The sequence below is a fragment of the Podarcis muralis genome, chromosome 5 (assembly GCF_964188315.1).
Source record: "Podarcis muralis chromosome 5, rPodMur119.hap1.1, whole genome shotgun sequence".
Taxonomy (NCBI): Eukaryota; Metazoa; Chordata; class Lepidosauria; order Squamata; family Lacertidae; genus Podarcis; species Podarcis muralis.
This window is the reverse complement of record NC_135659.1, coordinates 39,544,672-39,558,823: the sequence shown is the minus strand read 5'-3', so window position 1 is coordinate 39,558,823 and position 14,152 is coordinate 39,544,672. Positions and strand designations below refer to the sequence as shown.

General features: G+C 41.4%; 1 protein-coding gene across 3 annotated transcripts in view; it reads right to left on the bottom strand.

Moving 5' to 3' along the window:
- The window catches only part of GNG12 (G protein subunit gamma 12), a 41,973-nt gene that overhangs the window by 19,987 nt on the left and 7,834 nt on the right, over positions 1 to 14,152 (bottom strand). For 2 of the 3 annotated variants that reach the window (XR_013392898.1, XM_028733132.2), the window contains exon 2: positions 7,984 to 8,097. The exons of the other annotated variant lie outside the window; for it this stretch is intronic. The gene's annotated coding sequence lies outside the window, so the exon portion shown is untranslated. The remainder of the gene's footprint in view (positions 1 to 7,983; positions 8,098 to 14,152) is intronic. 3 annotated transcript variants of the gene reach the window in all.

The window sequence follows — 14,152 nt, the reverse complement described above, 5'->3', positions numbered from 1 at the left end:
CAGTTTTCCTAAGAAAAAAATTCAAAGCAGCTTACAAAATAAATCATAAAAAGCAATTACATAAAAAACAAACAAATTTAAAACCGCCAATCTAGCAATAATAAGTCACAAAAAGGTGGATGTGGTAAGAAGTGCAACACCTCTCAACTGTGACATGTGAACCGGCATTTACAATCCCATCCAATGTGGGCTGCACACTTCTTTTCAGACCAACAGTTCCCCCAAACCAAGGTGTGGCAAAAAGGAGTCCTCAGCAGACTATCACACTCCCATCTCTCCTCATAAACCCAAATCCTCTCCTTCGAGGAGAACTAGTGTAGAGCTTCGCCCCAAGGAAATGTAGCTCTTTATGGGGCTTGGAGACCTGAAGCACAGAAGTTCCAGCACTCTCATGGCACCAATACCTTTGGCTACTGGGGTGGAGGAAGCGTGGCATCGTTGAAAAACTGTTTAATTTATGTATGTCACATAGACGCCCCTGAATTCAAGATGGCAACAACTGAACACTGGGTTTGTTTTTTGTTTTTTTAGTATGCCAAAGACAACTAACAAATGTGCAACAGAAACAATGGACCCGGAGAAGATATTCAACATATTCCCACTGATAGTGAAATCCTAGTCTGGTAACTACTTTATAAAGAATACATCTAAGTTTAAGGCTACAATGCTCAGCGATATTCGCATAATTCTAAATGATTTTTCAAAAACAAAGTTCTTGTATATTAAATACAGGGCGAACAGGGTGCCAGCCAATGTGAGTCATACTCAAGAGTAAACTTGTCCATTTATTTAAATAGCCTCTGAGTGTGACTAACACAGTGGCTGTCACCGTACCGTCTAATAGTAGTTGTTTGCTATTTTCTTAACTAAATGCTGGCATTTCAAACCATCTGCCTATCCATTTATTGTACCTAAATTCATGCACCCCAAGGATACACGCAATATTTAAAAAAGGACTTAATAGCTCTACTTTAACAAAACCTTTCACTAATAAGCTTATTATGCTAGTTACTGTATATTCTCCATGTTTAATTGCCAGCTACAGAGTCTTACTAATGACTAATTTGTTTATCCTTAGAAAGTTGCAGTCTATTGTTTGCTAGGACTACATACTTCATTGCTCATAGAAGACTGAGCTCGTGATCTATGACTAACCAGAGCTCAAGCCAAATTAAAATGTAACTGGACCCTACAATTAAGAATACCAATATTGTGCCCATGCCCATTTTGTCCTAGACAATCCCAAAACTCATTTGTGTTCCCAAAGGGCAACTGCCACCATAACAGTTTAGCTTCCCATTCCATGGATCCCTGAATCCATTACACAATCCATTATCATAGATCCCTGAAGCATTTGTATGTTTCTTGGAACTATTTCCAGTGAAGCTCTGAGCTTCAAGAGGCTATCTGGACCAAACTCTGGTATGGAGCCTAAGTCCTCTATATGCAAATGTCTCTAACAAACTAGGCAACATCTCCCAGAATTTATTTGCCAGAAACAGAAAACAGATGGGGCCAAGATACACTACAGAAAAAGTATCTCTAAGACAGAAAATATGTGGCATAAAACACATGCAGAAAGCAAAAACTCTTTGTGAGCTAAACCACAATGACCAGAGCGAAATGGCTTCTCAGTTCCAAATCAGACAATTAGTTTTCTGAAGACTGCCATAGGAAACATTCATCCTGGTGTCATAAAATTGGAGGCCCACAGTGCCTAGAAAATGTATGGCACTTTAAACATAATAAATATTAATAAATAATCTTTCCAGAATAAAAAAGGAGGATGCAACACACACACACACCTCAGCCTTTTCCTCAGAAATACTAAAATAGTCTACAGCAAGGAGATTATATAGGGCAGTATTTGATGTTAGACCTACTCAGAGTAGACCCACTGAAGTTAATAATCACAACTAACTTACGTTCATTTATTTCAATGACTCTACTCTGAGTGGGACTTAGCAGAGTTGCTGGACCCCAAGAGGAAAAAGGCAGCCTGAAGTCTATAAAAATCATGTTTCAAGAGGCAAAAAATTCTGCTAGATGTATTATCCCTGTCTTCCCTTATTTCACTCCCGCCTGAGTTTTTTTTAATGAAAAGCTTACTGAATATGAAATACTAACCATCTTGCCATGCCCATGATCTCTCTCTCTCTCTCTGCACCTCACCCCCTTTTCATTGAAATCAACTTTTAACTACAGTGGTATGTCAGTTTTCGAATGTCTCAAAAGTCGAAAGTTTTTGAATGCCAAAAACTCGGAAGTAACTGCTTCGGTTTTTCAATGCTTTTCAGAAGTTGAATGGTCTTCCGGAATGGATGAGGTTTGAAAACCGAGGTACCACAGTATTTCCCTTTAACCAGAAGGACAAGACATACGGTACTCCAATAACTGATCACGAACTAGTCTAGGTCTCCAAATTCACAGTGAAGCAACCTTTTCCAGATACTGTACAAAGTAAGAATGGGAAAAGATCATTTTCCCTGCACAATTAAAGACAGCTTATTCACAAACTGGCATGCAGGGTAAGTTTAAGAGTGCGTTTTTTAAGGGGGGGGGGGAGGGAAAGGCAAGCCACACAAGCTTTCTAGTCTAGACTAAACTCTTGTTCTCTCATTCTTTCCCCATAAATGTTCTGCAGGCAAACTAATTCCTTCAGTGGCATTTTGTGGTCTTTCAGTTATGAATGCAGACACCTGTGCAGTGCTATTACTAAACTCCTGGATCGGGTAAACAGTTCTGCTGACAATAACAGAAAGGAATGGAATCTAGTTCAGTCTGCTTTAGCAGTTGTTGTTATTGCCATATAAGATTGGCAGTTTTCATTCTTAAGGTGTTCCAAGACATTAAGGTAAAGGTAAAAGGTAAGGAGATTCTGAGTTTAGTTACTTTCCAAAAACTCTATTTAAGGAGTGGGTTTGATGTGTACATTTGCCTTCTCATAGAAATAGTAAAATTTCTACTCCTTTCTAAGTATTTGTGAAAGCCGTTCTGGTAATGTCCTCTTTTGAAGGTCCCTCTGACAATCTTTACATGAAACTTTTTTTTACATGTTACAAGTTTCGTTCATTGCTATTTGCATAGTGCTTTCACAACCATTTCCTGTTCATACTCACTAGTCTTGTCATCCACAATCCATGATTTAGCGTAGGTGGAAAGTTCAGGTTTCAAAATTTTTATTTTACACAATGTTGGTTAATAGAAGAAAATGTGTCACGCGTCACGGGATGTCATCTCCTCATCAAAAATACATTTTCCAAACTCCCAGGATTTTTAAAGTTTGCTGCTTGTCTCACTGGTTGCAATGAACAAATGCCCTTTAGCAACGAAACTAAAATACTGCACCAGACCATGGCAGATTGTATATGTAGTTTTCTCTGGTCTGGCTCCCTTCTAAGTGTTGCTATCACTACAGAGGGAAGCCGAGGGGCTTTATCAGATAATAGGAGACTGGCTGCTCCTTCTATTATTAGTTGTAAAGCTGCGTTAACAGGCAGATTTTATATGAGCTGGTAAAAACTGAATTTGGGAATACCAAAAATGGCATGCAGAGAGACTAGGATTAAGGAGCTCAGGCAGCAGGACAAAGACAGGCACTCCAGGAAAATTCTCTGCGGAGTATAATCTTGTCATTCCCTGGACATTTGGCCAGTTGACCACCAGCCTCTCTCCCTTATGTAAAAACTTCTAGAAAACTGTGTCCAATGAGCAGCTAGGCCAGGGGTAGGCAACCTAAGGCCCAGGGGCCAAATGCGGCCCAATCGGCTTCTCAATCCGGCCTGCAGACGGTCTGGGAATCAGCGTGTTTTTACATGAGTAGAATGTGTGCTTTTATTTAAAATGCATCTCTGGGTTATTTGTGGAGCATAGAAATTTGTTCACTTCCTTCCCCCAAAAAAATATAGTCCGGCCCCCCACATGATCTGAGGGATGGTGGACTGGCCCACGGCTGAAAAAGGTTGCTGACCCCTGAGCTAGGCTATCCCACCCTGAAGCAAAAGGTTCAAGCCCCAAGCCTGTTAGGCTCCATATAACATTTTGCCATTTTAAACTTAAATGAGACTCATGTCTCATCAAATAATTATTAGAGAAAACTGATGTGGCACAATTCTGAAAGGTCAGCAACACAAATTAAACTCCCATGTGTTGCTTTCAGAAACGCCTGTAAATTGTGGAACTTGACAAACTTGTTATAAGTCTATCTTGTTTATTCCACTGAGATCCCCTAAGGGAAGTACTAGTCAAAGGAAGAATACTGGGGAAATGCCTGCCCTGAGAAAAAGCTGGTTCTCTGCACTTGAAGGGTAAGAGCATAAGAACATAAGAAGAGCGCTGCTGGATCAGACCAAAGGCCCATACTATCCAGCATCCTGTTCTCACAGTGGCCAACCAGATGCCCATAAACCCACAAGCAGAACCTGAGTGCAACTGTACCCTCTTCAGTTGTGATTCCCAGCCACTGGTACTCAGAGGCATATACTGTTGGTATAACATACTCATCATGGCTAGGAGCCATTGGAAGCCTTAATCTACATGAATTTGTCCAATTCTCTTTTAGGTTGGATTTTAAAAATTCTCAAATCTTTTACATATAGCCCCCCCCCCCCCCCGTGGACAGGTAGTATGAATCAGCATCAGGCATTCTGTAGTTCCGCCATGGACATACAGGCTAGAAAGCAAGCCATCCGATGCAATTGCACCTGAACTTTCCGTAACGAGGAATGATACTTATTATACATACGAGTCAAAGGTAATTACGTTAATGAGCTTTCGAAAGCTCACCCTTCTTTTTTCTTGGTGGGGATCATTCAGTTATTCAAGATGTCAAGAAATACTGCGAAACATTTTGTCTTATTCCCAGAACAACGGGCACAAAGTCCAAAGTTTTTTAGTTTGGTTATTTGTACAAACTCTCTTAACTTTAACATGATAAACTATAATGGCCAAGCAGAAAAACTCTGGGTTGTGCATTCTGCAAAAAAAAAACCCCATACACTCCTAGAACAAGGTGTGCTGGTACACTTAAAGGTATAATTTGTGTCTCCTATGTTTTGAAATAAATATTGCACCTAACATGTCTGGAGCTATGTGTAGTTATATTCTATACTAGTTCTCAAACCTTTGTGGGTAGATTATAAAAGAGAAAGCTTTGTTTACAGCAGTTGTAGCCAAAGAATATCAGACAAGTTATTTTTAAAACTATCAAATTTCTAGCTGTACACTGAAAAATTCCAAAATCATGAAAAGTGCCCAGATTTAATGAAACAATTGGGGTGTAGAAAAAGCAATTAATCTATACAAGGAAGGCTCAAAACTAAAATACATAATGTAACAAAAATCTGAGTCAGATTAAAAAAACCCTCTTCTAAAGGCTATCTTATGATTTTCAAATTTTTGGGACTGGCAGCCCCAAGATTATTCTATGCCAGCTCCACAAATCACGAATGATCACATTTCAGGTGATGAAATGGTAAACAGGATGGATTATCAAGTAACATTTTATATGAATAAACATTTTATCCTGCAAAAATATACATATATATATATATATATATTGCAGGAAAGGTTTTTAATCAGAATATTATAATTCCTGCTCAGGAGTCTTAGTGGCAAAACCTATGTACTCTTCTGTTCTGATTATGCAGCTATCTTCCTCTGCATTTGGATGCTGGTTGCAGAACTGTTTAATGGTGGATTTAGTATCAGAAGAGGACTGACCTCTAGTGGACAAATGGAAGAGCCAACTCAGCAGAGTTGACAATGAACAGAAACCTACCGGTAATTCCATTTTACATTAAACTAGAATAGATGAGAATAAAACAGAGCTGAAATTGTGTGGTGAAAAAGTCAAACACATTTTAAAATCAGTATTTATCTACTGCACAGCTAATAAATTATTTGATGGATAAACATAACGTAAATTGTTGAAGGGAGAGGGGAACCCCCTAGGCTTACCGTATTTTTCGCCCCATAGGGCGCACCGGCCCATAAGACGCACCTAGTTTTTTTGGGGGGGGGAGAATAAAGGGGGGGAAATTATTTCCCCCCCAAGAGGCACTAGGCTGGGGCGGGGGAAGCCTGAGCTTCCCCCAACCCTGTTCCCCAGAACAGGCTGCTCTCCGCAAGCCGTGGGGAGCCCTCCCGCGGCTTGCGCAGAGCTACCCAAAGCCCTGGCGTGACTGCTCAGAGCGCCGGGTCTTTGGGATAAGAGGCAGCTCTGCACAAGCCATGGGAGCCCTCCCGTGGCTTGCGCAGAGCTACCCAAAGCCCCAGCGTGACTGCTCAGCGCGCCGGGCTTCGGGATAAGAAGCAGCGCTGCGCAAGCCAGGGGAGCCCTCCCGCGGCTTGCGCAGAGCTACCCGAAGCCCCGGCATGACTGCTCAGCGCGCCAGGACTTCAGGATAAGAGGCAGCGCTTCGCAAGCCGGGGGAGCCCTCCCGCGGCTTGCACAGAGCTACTCGAAGCCCCGGCGCGGCCAGGGCTTCGGGGTGCAGGTAGTGCTGCGCAAGCCGTGCGAGACCGGGGGGGGGGGCCTCCCGCGGGCTCCCACGGCTTGCGGATGGCTTCCTGAAGCCTGGAGAGCGAGAGGGGTCAGTGCGCACCGACCCCTCTCGCTCTCCAGGCTTCAGCGAAAGCCTGCATTCGCCCCATAGGACGCACACACATTTCCCCTTCATTTTTGGAGGGGGAAAATGCATCCTATAGGGCAAAAAATACGGTAATTCAGAAGTCACAGAGCAGATTGCCAGCAGAACAGGGGGCAAGCAGAGGAGCTCAAGGAACCGCTCTGTGGTCTTTCATGAACCCAACTACAAGCAGCAACCCAGGTACTGACACACAGCGAGAGGGGCCAGCTATGTCTGAAGCACCAATGACAGAAGTTGCAGCTGTGATGTCCCTAGGCCTCAACACCACCTCCTGAGCTTGGCCTGGTGGAGAAAGTAACCCCTGATACCCCGGAGCTCTTGCTACCAAAGCCCCAGCGTGACTGCTCAGCGCGCCCTTTTAAAGCTTTCCCCCCCTCAGGAAGGAGATTGACCGTAGGATACATAGTGAACATAACAGACCGAGTATGTAAGTGCTTGTCTGGAACTAGGAACCCATCAGAACAAGTTGTTTGGTCTCTAAGAATTGTCCAAGGTTCTGGAGGATGTCTGACCACTCAGCTTTGGTGCAATACGAAGCCTCTGCAAAGGCACTTATTACTTACTGCCATCAGCTGAAGACCAATTGCTAGTTCTACTTTCTCCCAACCACCCTATGGGCACAATCTTGTCAGGAGTAGGCACCATTCTGAATTAAATATCACTGCCCTCTCTGCAGTTGTAAAATGAAAACTGAGCAACGAAACATTTACTTTGTCTTTCAAAACAGGTGAAAAGTTATATAAACTTTAGTCGAGGGGTGAGAGTGTGGGCACATATTCCATATGCATCTACACAGTCCTATTTGTAGTACTGTGCAAAGTAAAGGTAAAGGGACCCCTGACTGTTAGGTCCAGTCGCGGACAACTCTGGGGTTGCGGCACTCATATCGCTTTACTGGCCGAGGGAGCCGGCGTACAGCTTCTGGGTCATGTGGCCAGCATGATTAAGCCACTTTCTGGCGAACCAGAGCACAGAAACGCCATTTACCTTCCTGCCAGAGCAGTACGTATTTATCTACTTGCACTTTGACGTGCTTTCAAACTGCTAGGTTGGCAGGAGCAGGGACCGAGCAACAGGAGCTCACCCCGTTGTGGGGATTCGAACCGCCAACCTTCTGCTTGGCAAGCCCTAGGCCAGTATGGTATTAGTTAAAGGCAAATTTAGAATTCATCACAGAATTGCACTTAATATTTCTATGGAAGATTTGCTTGTTAAACCTCCAGGTGGCACTATAAACCTCATCTCTGAATTTTAAAAAAATGGTAATTATCTATAAAGATACAAGGAACATCTGGATTCAAAAATAAGGTTTCTGCTGTGGTATAATATTTACCTTCTAGTGTGAATAACAGGAACAGTCTGGCTATTAAAGCACCAACTAGGAATCAGGTGATTAGCTTCCAATTCTTGCTCTACGACAAATCTTGCACTTGGCCTTTGGAAAAATCTGGAAAATAGATATTAAGTGGAATGATGAGAAAAGAAGACAGTAGCATCTGGAAAGGAGAGAGTGTGTTTTCCTACTGCAACAGTATAAAATTACTTCTTAGGATGTACAAATTTACCAGTATTATTAGCACTAAACATGACCTGATAAAAAGACCTGGTACTTTTAAAAAAGGGGGGTTTATGAACTGCCATCCTAACACAAAGTTAAACAAAGCAAAGGATGGGATTCAGCTAACCAACTCTGTCAACAGAAGCCCTGTGCAAGGACTTCTGCATGCACAATGGGGCTCCCCCCCCTTCCCTCCAAAATTGACTCTGGAAGGGTTGGGACATGACCATAACATTGCACAGGGGAAAGGGGCATTGCTGCATCTAGCAAGCTATAATGCTTGCGCAGGCAGAACGAATGGAAGAGTGTGACATGGAATTCCGCAAAATATCAGAAAAGCAGCCTTAGTTAACTCCAAATGAACAGAATGTTTAAGAAATATATAGGCAAAAAGAAAGTGTCTACAGCAGAATAATGAAGATGTGTTCCATTCATTAGTTTTATACATGATCTTTGTAACCCACACCCGGTTTCAAAATATCCCAAATCCCATGTCTCTTCTCCTGACCCCCAAATATTTATCTTCCTAGAAATAACTGCAATCTTAACTCTTTTCTCTTTCTGCTGCTAGAAATCCTCACAGCTTCAGAATGTCAGTGACTAGGCAGCACTTTTGTACCAGGAGCCAGAGAACAAGAGTTCTGGTTCACACATTACGATAAGCCAAATGATGGTTTAGTGAGAACCTGCAGGCTCCTGGGAAGGAGATTGTGGCTGTTTTGCTCCTCCATGGTTAGTTTGCTCCCTTGCTTTACTGAGATAAGCCAGGAACTGACTTAGCATATTGTCGAAATCCAGGGCTCAAAATTTAACTTTCTCTGAACTAACCACAAGCAGTAACCAAGGTCCACAATTTTGCAAGCCACACTCACCATAGGAAGAAGTCACCTGGTCTCTGGCAAGTATGATGAGCCCCAGACTCCCTTCATATTTGGAGCTGAGTGGATGATCCCAGATTTCTACCCACCCACAAAATTCAGAGGAAACACTGGATTTAGTTTACTCTCAAGAGCACCTGGCAAAGCCAAACCCCCACTTCCATAGTTTAGAGCAGGTCTCGTTAATTAATGGATACTGTTTTGACCAAGACAGAAAAAGTATACAAGAAAAAGTATTCAAAAATCATAAAGGTAGTCATGGGAATGAGAAAGCAGAAACAATGAAGTTTGGAAAATGTGAGATTTTTCTTCCTGGTGTTTAATATGTCCCAGGATGTATGTTTAACTTAAGATAAACTGAAAGCCCAGCACATACTGTAAGCTAAAACATGGCACTCAGGATCAAGCTAGATGCCAAACCCATGCAGTTTTCTTGCTGAATGGGAGGCCACTCTTACAAACAGGGGCTGATCACAATTCCCCAGTCAAATGCAGCATCCAGGGCTCTGTCAAATAATCAGTGACAAACATTCAGGGTTGACAAGAGCTGTAGTTCAACCTCTGGAGGGCACTATGCTGGGTACCCCACCCTCTGTCATCAACTGCCTATGAATCTTAACATACAAGCAGTATATACCACCAATGTAATAATGAAATTCTCAATAATCTTTGAAGTCCAGGTTTTGATTAATCTGACTTCTCAGGTTATCTTCCATCTTGTTTTCTTCTCAATTCTTTTTTTTTAAAATATTTTTTATTACATTTTCAAATACAGAAACAGAGATATAAAAGTCATACAAAAGAAATAAAAGAAACAAAGAAAAAAGAAAAAATCCAATTTTCAGAAACATTTTTACATAACCAACCGGACTTCCTCACATCTCCCCTACCATGCATTCTTTACCATAAAAATGTCAGCAAATTATTACCTTTTTTCACATCTTATTTTGTACCTTTCAAATATTTTGAATTTAAAATACTTTTTGTCAATTACTTGTACCTTAAATCAACCTTGGTAATACTGTTTTCTTCTCAATTCTACTTAAATTCCTTTAATGTAAGCTTTGGAATTTTGCATTCATAATTTATATTTTTAAACAAAAACAAGGAGAAAGAGGACCCATTGCTCAGTGATTTAGTAAGTGCCTCATATGCAAAATGTCCCAGGGCACAACAGCTGAAATAATCTAAGGCAGCAGAACTGGGAACCCGTCTGGTACTCTGGAGAGTCTTCACCAGTCAGAGATTCAGGCTAGATCGGGGTAGGCAACCTAAGGCCCGGGGGCCAGATGCGGCCCAATCGCCTTCTCAATCCAGCCCGCGGACAGTACGGGAATCAGCGTGTTTTTACATGAGTAGAATGTGTCCTTTTATTTCAACTGCATCTCTGGGTTATTTGTGGGGCATAGGAATTCGTTCCATTTTCCCCCAAAAAATATAGTCCGGCCCACCACATGGTCTGAGGGACGGTGGACTGGCCTACGGCTGAAGAAGGTTGCCGACCCCTGGGTTAGATGGACCAGTGGCCTGACTCAGCAGGAGGCAGTTTCATACATCCCACCCCCCTGAAGATTACTACTACTACTACTACTACTACTACTACTACTACTACTAATTTATTATTTCTACCCCGCCCATCGGGCTGAGTTTCCCCAGCTACTCTGGGCGGCTTCCAATCGAGTGTTAAAAACAATACAGCCTCAGTATCATTTAAATATACATCTAATACCCAAACACTAGATGCATTGGCTGAATTTCCCACTGTTCAGTGTCTTACAATTAAAACAATCAAGGATATTTAAAAAATACGAAAAACAGCAGAGTGAGAGCAAGAAAAAACATCAACATTAAAACAGATCTTAAAAATTGTAATTGTTATAAGTGGTAGATGAGCTAACAGTCCCACAACTCAGATTAAACTGGTAATTTCTCTTTTACTTGGAGCAAATACTGCCAAACCAGAGGAAACTTCTTGATTTACTTCGCCCTACTGCAAGTGCAGCCATTTTTATGAATGGAACTCCTACTGTGGGGAATATTCCCAGAATAGGTTACTAGTCACCAGTACTGGCATAAAACAAATTATTTTGTGGATCAAAGGCTTTTTGGCACTTTAAATTGAACTTAATTCTATCTGACTTTTGAGGATGCTTCGATCATTAATCTCCAAAATCTAGTTGGGCAATCTCTTCTCTCGCTCTCTGGCTGAGTAAGATTGTCTTCCATGAACACAGTATTAGCGGTGTGTCTATAAATGACTGTGGAGGCCAATTCTGGATCCACACATCCTTCCACAGCGGGGACGTAGGTTTCTGGGTGGGAGTTGATCACGGTGAGAACTTGCCTAATGTGCCTTCCTCTTAGCTCATTTCTCCCTTTCGTCCTGAATTCGTGCTTCTTCAAAATCCACAATGCCTTTTGTAGAGGCTGTTCTCCAACTGGAGCACTTGCAGGCCAGTGTTTCCTATTATCGGTGCTTATATTGCATTTTTTTTAGATTTGCCTGGAGAGCGTCTTTAAACCTCTTTTGTTGTCCTCCAGTATTTCGTTTTCCTTTCTTAAGTTGGGAATAGAGTAGTTGTTTTGGAAGACGATAATCAGGCATCCAAACAACATGACCAGTCCAAGGACGTTGGTGTTGAAGAATCATTACAATGCAATTATTGAGATTAGCCAAAGTGTCCACAAGAGTGGCAAGCTTTAGAGTTCTCTAGAACTCTTAATCAAGCAAGACACAACAACAAAACCGGGGGCAAGGGAGATGAGGATAATTTTTTAAAGTACAAAAATTAGGTTGATGTTGTAGCCATGAGGTCAGGTTGACTTCATGATGGAGATTGCAGGCTGAGTCCCTTCCTGTTACCAGGTTACAGGTATCAGGTTACACACCGAGGATGCACACCATAGAAACGATGCTGATTACTGGGCTGCTGTTAGGGCAAATTATATTTTAACTACTCAAAGTACATTGTGATATCTCAAACTTAAATGAAACACACTAGTTCCTGAGCTACACAGACAACAGAAATAAAGAGAAACATGAGAGTCTTTCCTTTACCAAAGTAAGGGATTAATTTTGGGTGGTGCACTTGACAACCATCCAAAGTTCATATTAAAATTATTATTTTAATATGAAAATTAAAATTAGTACCTAGAACACCATCCAAAGGTAATCCCTGATTTTGCTAAATTAAAGACTGCCAAGTTTCTCTTTACTTCTGCTCTGTGCCTATGCCAGTAACCTCTGCATTTTGTTTAAGACAATGATGGCTAAATCTTTTACAGGCCTTGGGCCAACAATCTGGGGCCCACTCTTAAGGACCAACATGACTACCTTTGCTTATTGTTGCTCATTAAAGTATTTTAAAGTTCTAGAGCCTTTGGGCCTGGACAGACTGACAGAATCCATTTAAAAATGTCAAAGGGCAAGAAAACATGCATTGTTGTTAACCCTAGATGCTATTATAATGCATTACAAATACTTCTCATGAAGTCACATTAAAGGAATAGAGGTAGAAGAAAAGTATACAAGCTTTAAAAAACCCAAAAGTGTTTGTGTTCCCATGCCATTACTAAAAAGAATATGGTTAAGGTCAAAAGGATATTGCAGCAGAAAAGTGGTATGTAATTAATTTAAATTGGGGCAGAAATGGGATAGGAAAGCAGCTCTCTCTCATGAACAATGGTACTCAATTTTGTAGACTAATGAGGACAAATACATTTATACGATATACTAGAATAGACTAATAAGAGATCAGCTAATGCATCTCATTGCCAATGGTTGATTTATTCCTACAGAAACATTATCAATGTTTCATACAATTTAGATTTTAAAATGCAGAATATATTATTTCCTTAGGAATATGCTGTTAAAAATGTAAGCCTCACATTTACCTTTTGAATAATATCTACTAGATGTAGGAATGTGAAGCAATTATTTAATACAGTTCAAGATGCTATCATCAATATTCATGCAAACACTTCTTTTGATTTTCCAGTATTCCCACGAATTTCAAACACAGACCTGGAACTGATTCAAACAAGCATCTACTAAAAAAAACCAAAACCCACAGTGCAGTCTTTCTAAATTAATAACATAAAAAAATCTGCATTGCAAAGTTAGTATACTGTATTAGGGATATGAGGGTGGCACTGTGGTCTAAACCACTGAGCCCCCTGGGCTTGCTGACTGGAAGGTTGGCAGTTCGAATCTGCAAAACAGGGTGAGCTCCCATTGCTCTGTCACAGGTTCTGCTAACATAGCAGTTCGAAAGCATACCAGTGCAAGTAGATAAATAGGTAAGGTAAAAAAGTAAAGGTAAAAGATAAATAGGTACCACTGCGGTGGGAAGGTAAACGGTGTTTCCGTGTGCTCTGGCACTCATCACGGTCCTCCGCGCACCAGTAGCAGTTTAGTCATGCTGGCCACATGACCCAGAAAGCTGACTGTGGGCAAACAACAGCTCCCTCGGCCTGAAAACCGAGATAAGCACAGCACCCCTTAGTCGCCTTTGGCTGGACTTAACCGTCCAGGGGTCCTTTACCTTTTACCTTATTAGGGATAATGAGTTTAGACTGATCTGCACCCTGACACATGAACGTTGTTGTATACATTCAAGCCTGTCTTTCCCCAACTTACCACTATTTTTCTGCATATCTGAACTTTAAGTGACTTGACCAAGAACAGAAAGGAACCTTAATGACTACGCATGGCTCTGAGCCTGGATATTTCTACATCCAAGTATGTCAGTGGCTTGTTTAGTTTATTTGCCTACATACAATGCATCCTATTATTCCTCCAGGTGAGGTGGAATGGGATCAAAGGAAAAGGAAGTTATAGGCACAATATGTATCTGTTTGGATATAAAAACATTCACAGATTACTACCGATTAGAAATGCAAGATTATGCATGGTCTTTTTTTGTTGCAACTCTGGTTTAGCAAGGGTGCATCATGAAATGGGAGAACAGTTAAGCACATTAACTGACTCTACCTGTCTTTTGAGCTTTGGAATACATTGTTTAGCCAACATATCAGCCACTTGTTTATTTTCTGACTGCTAACAC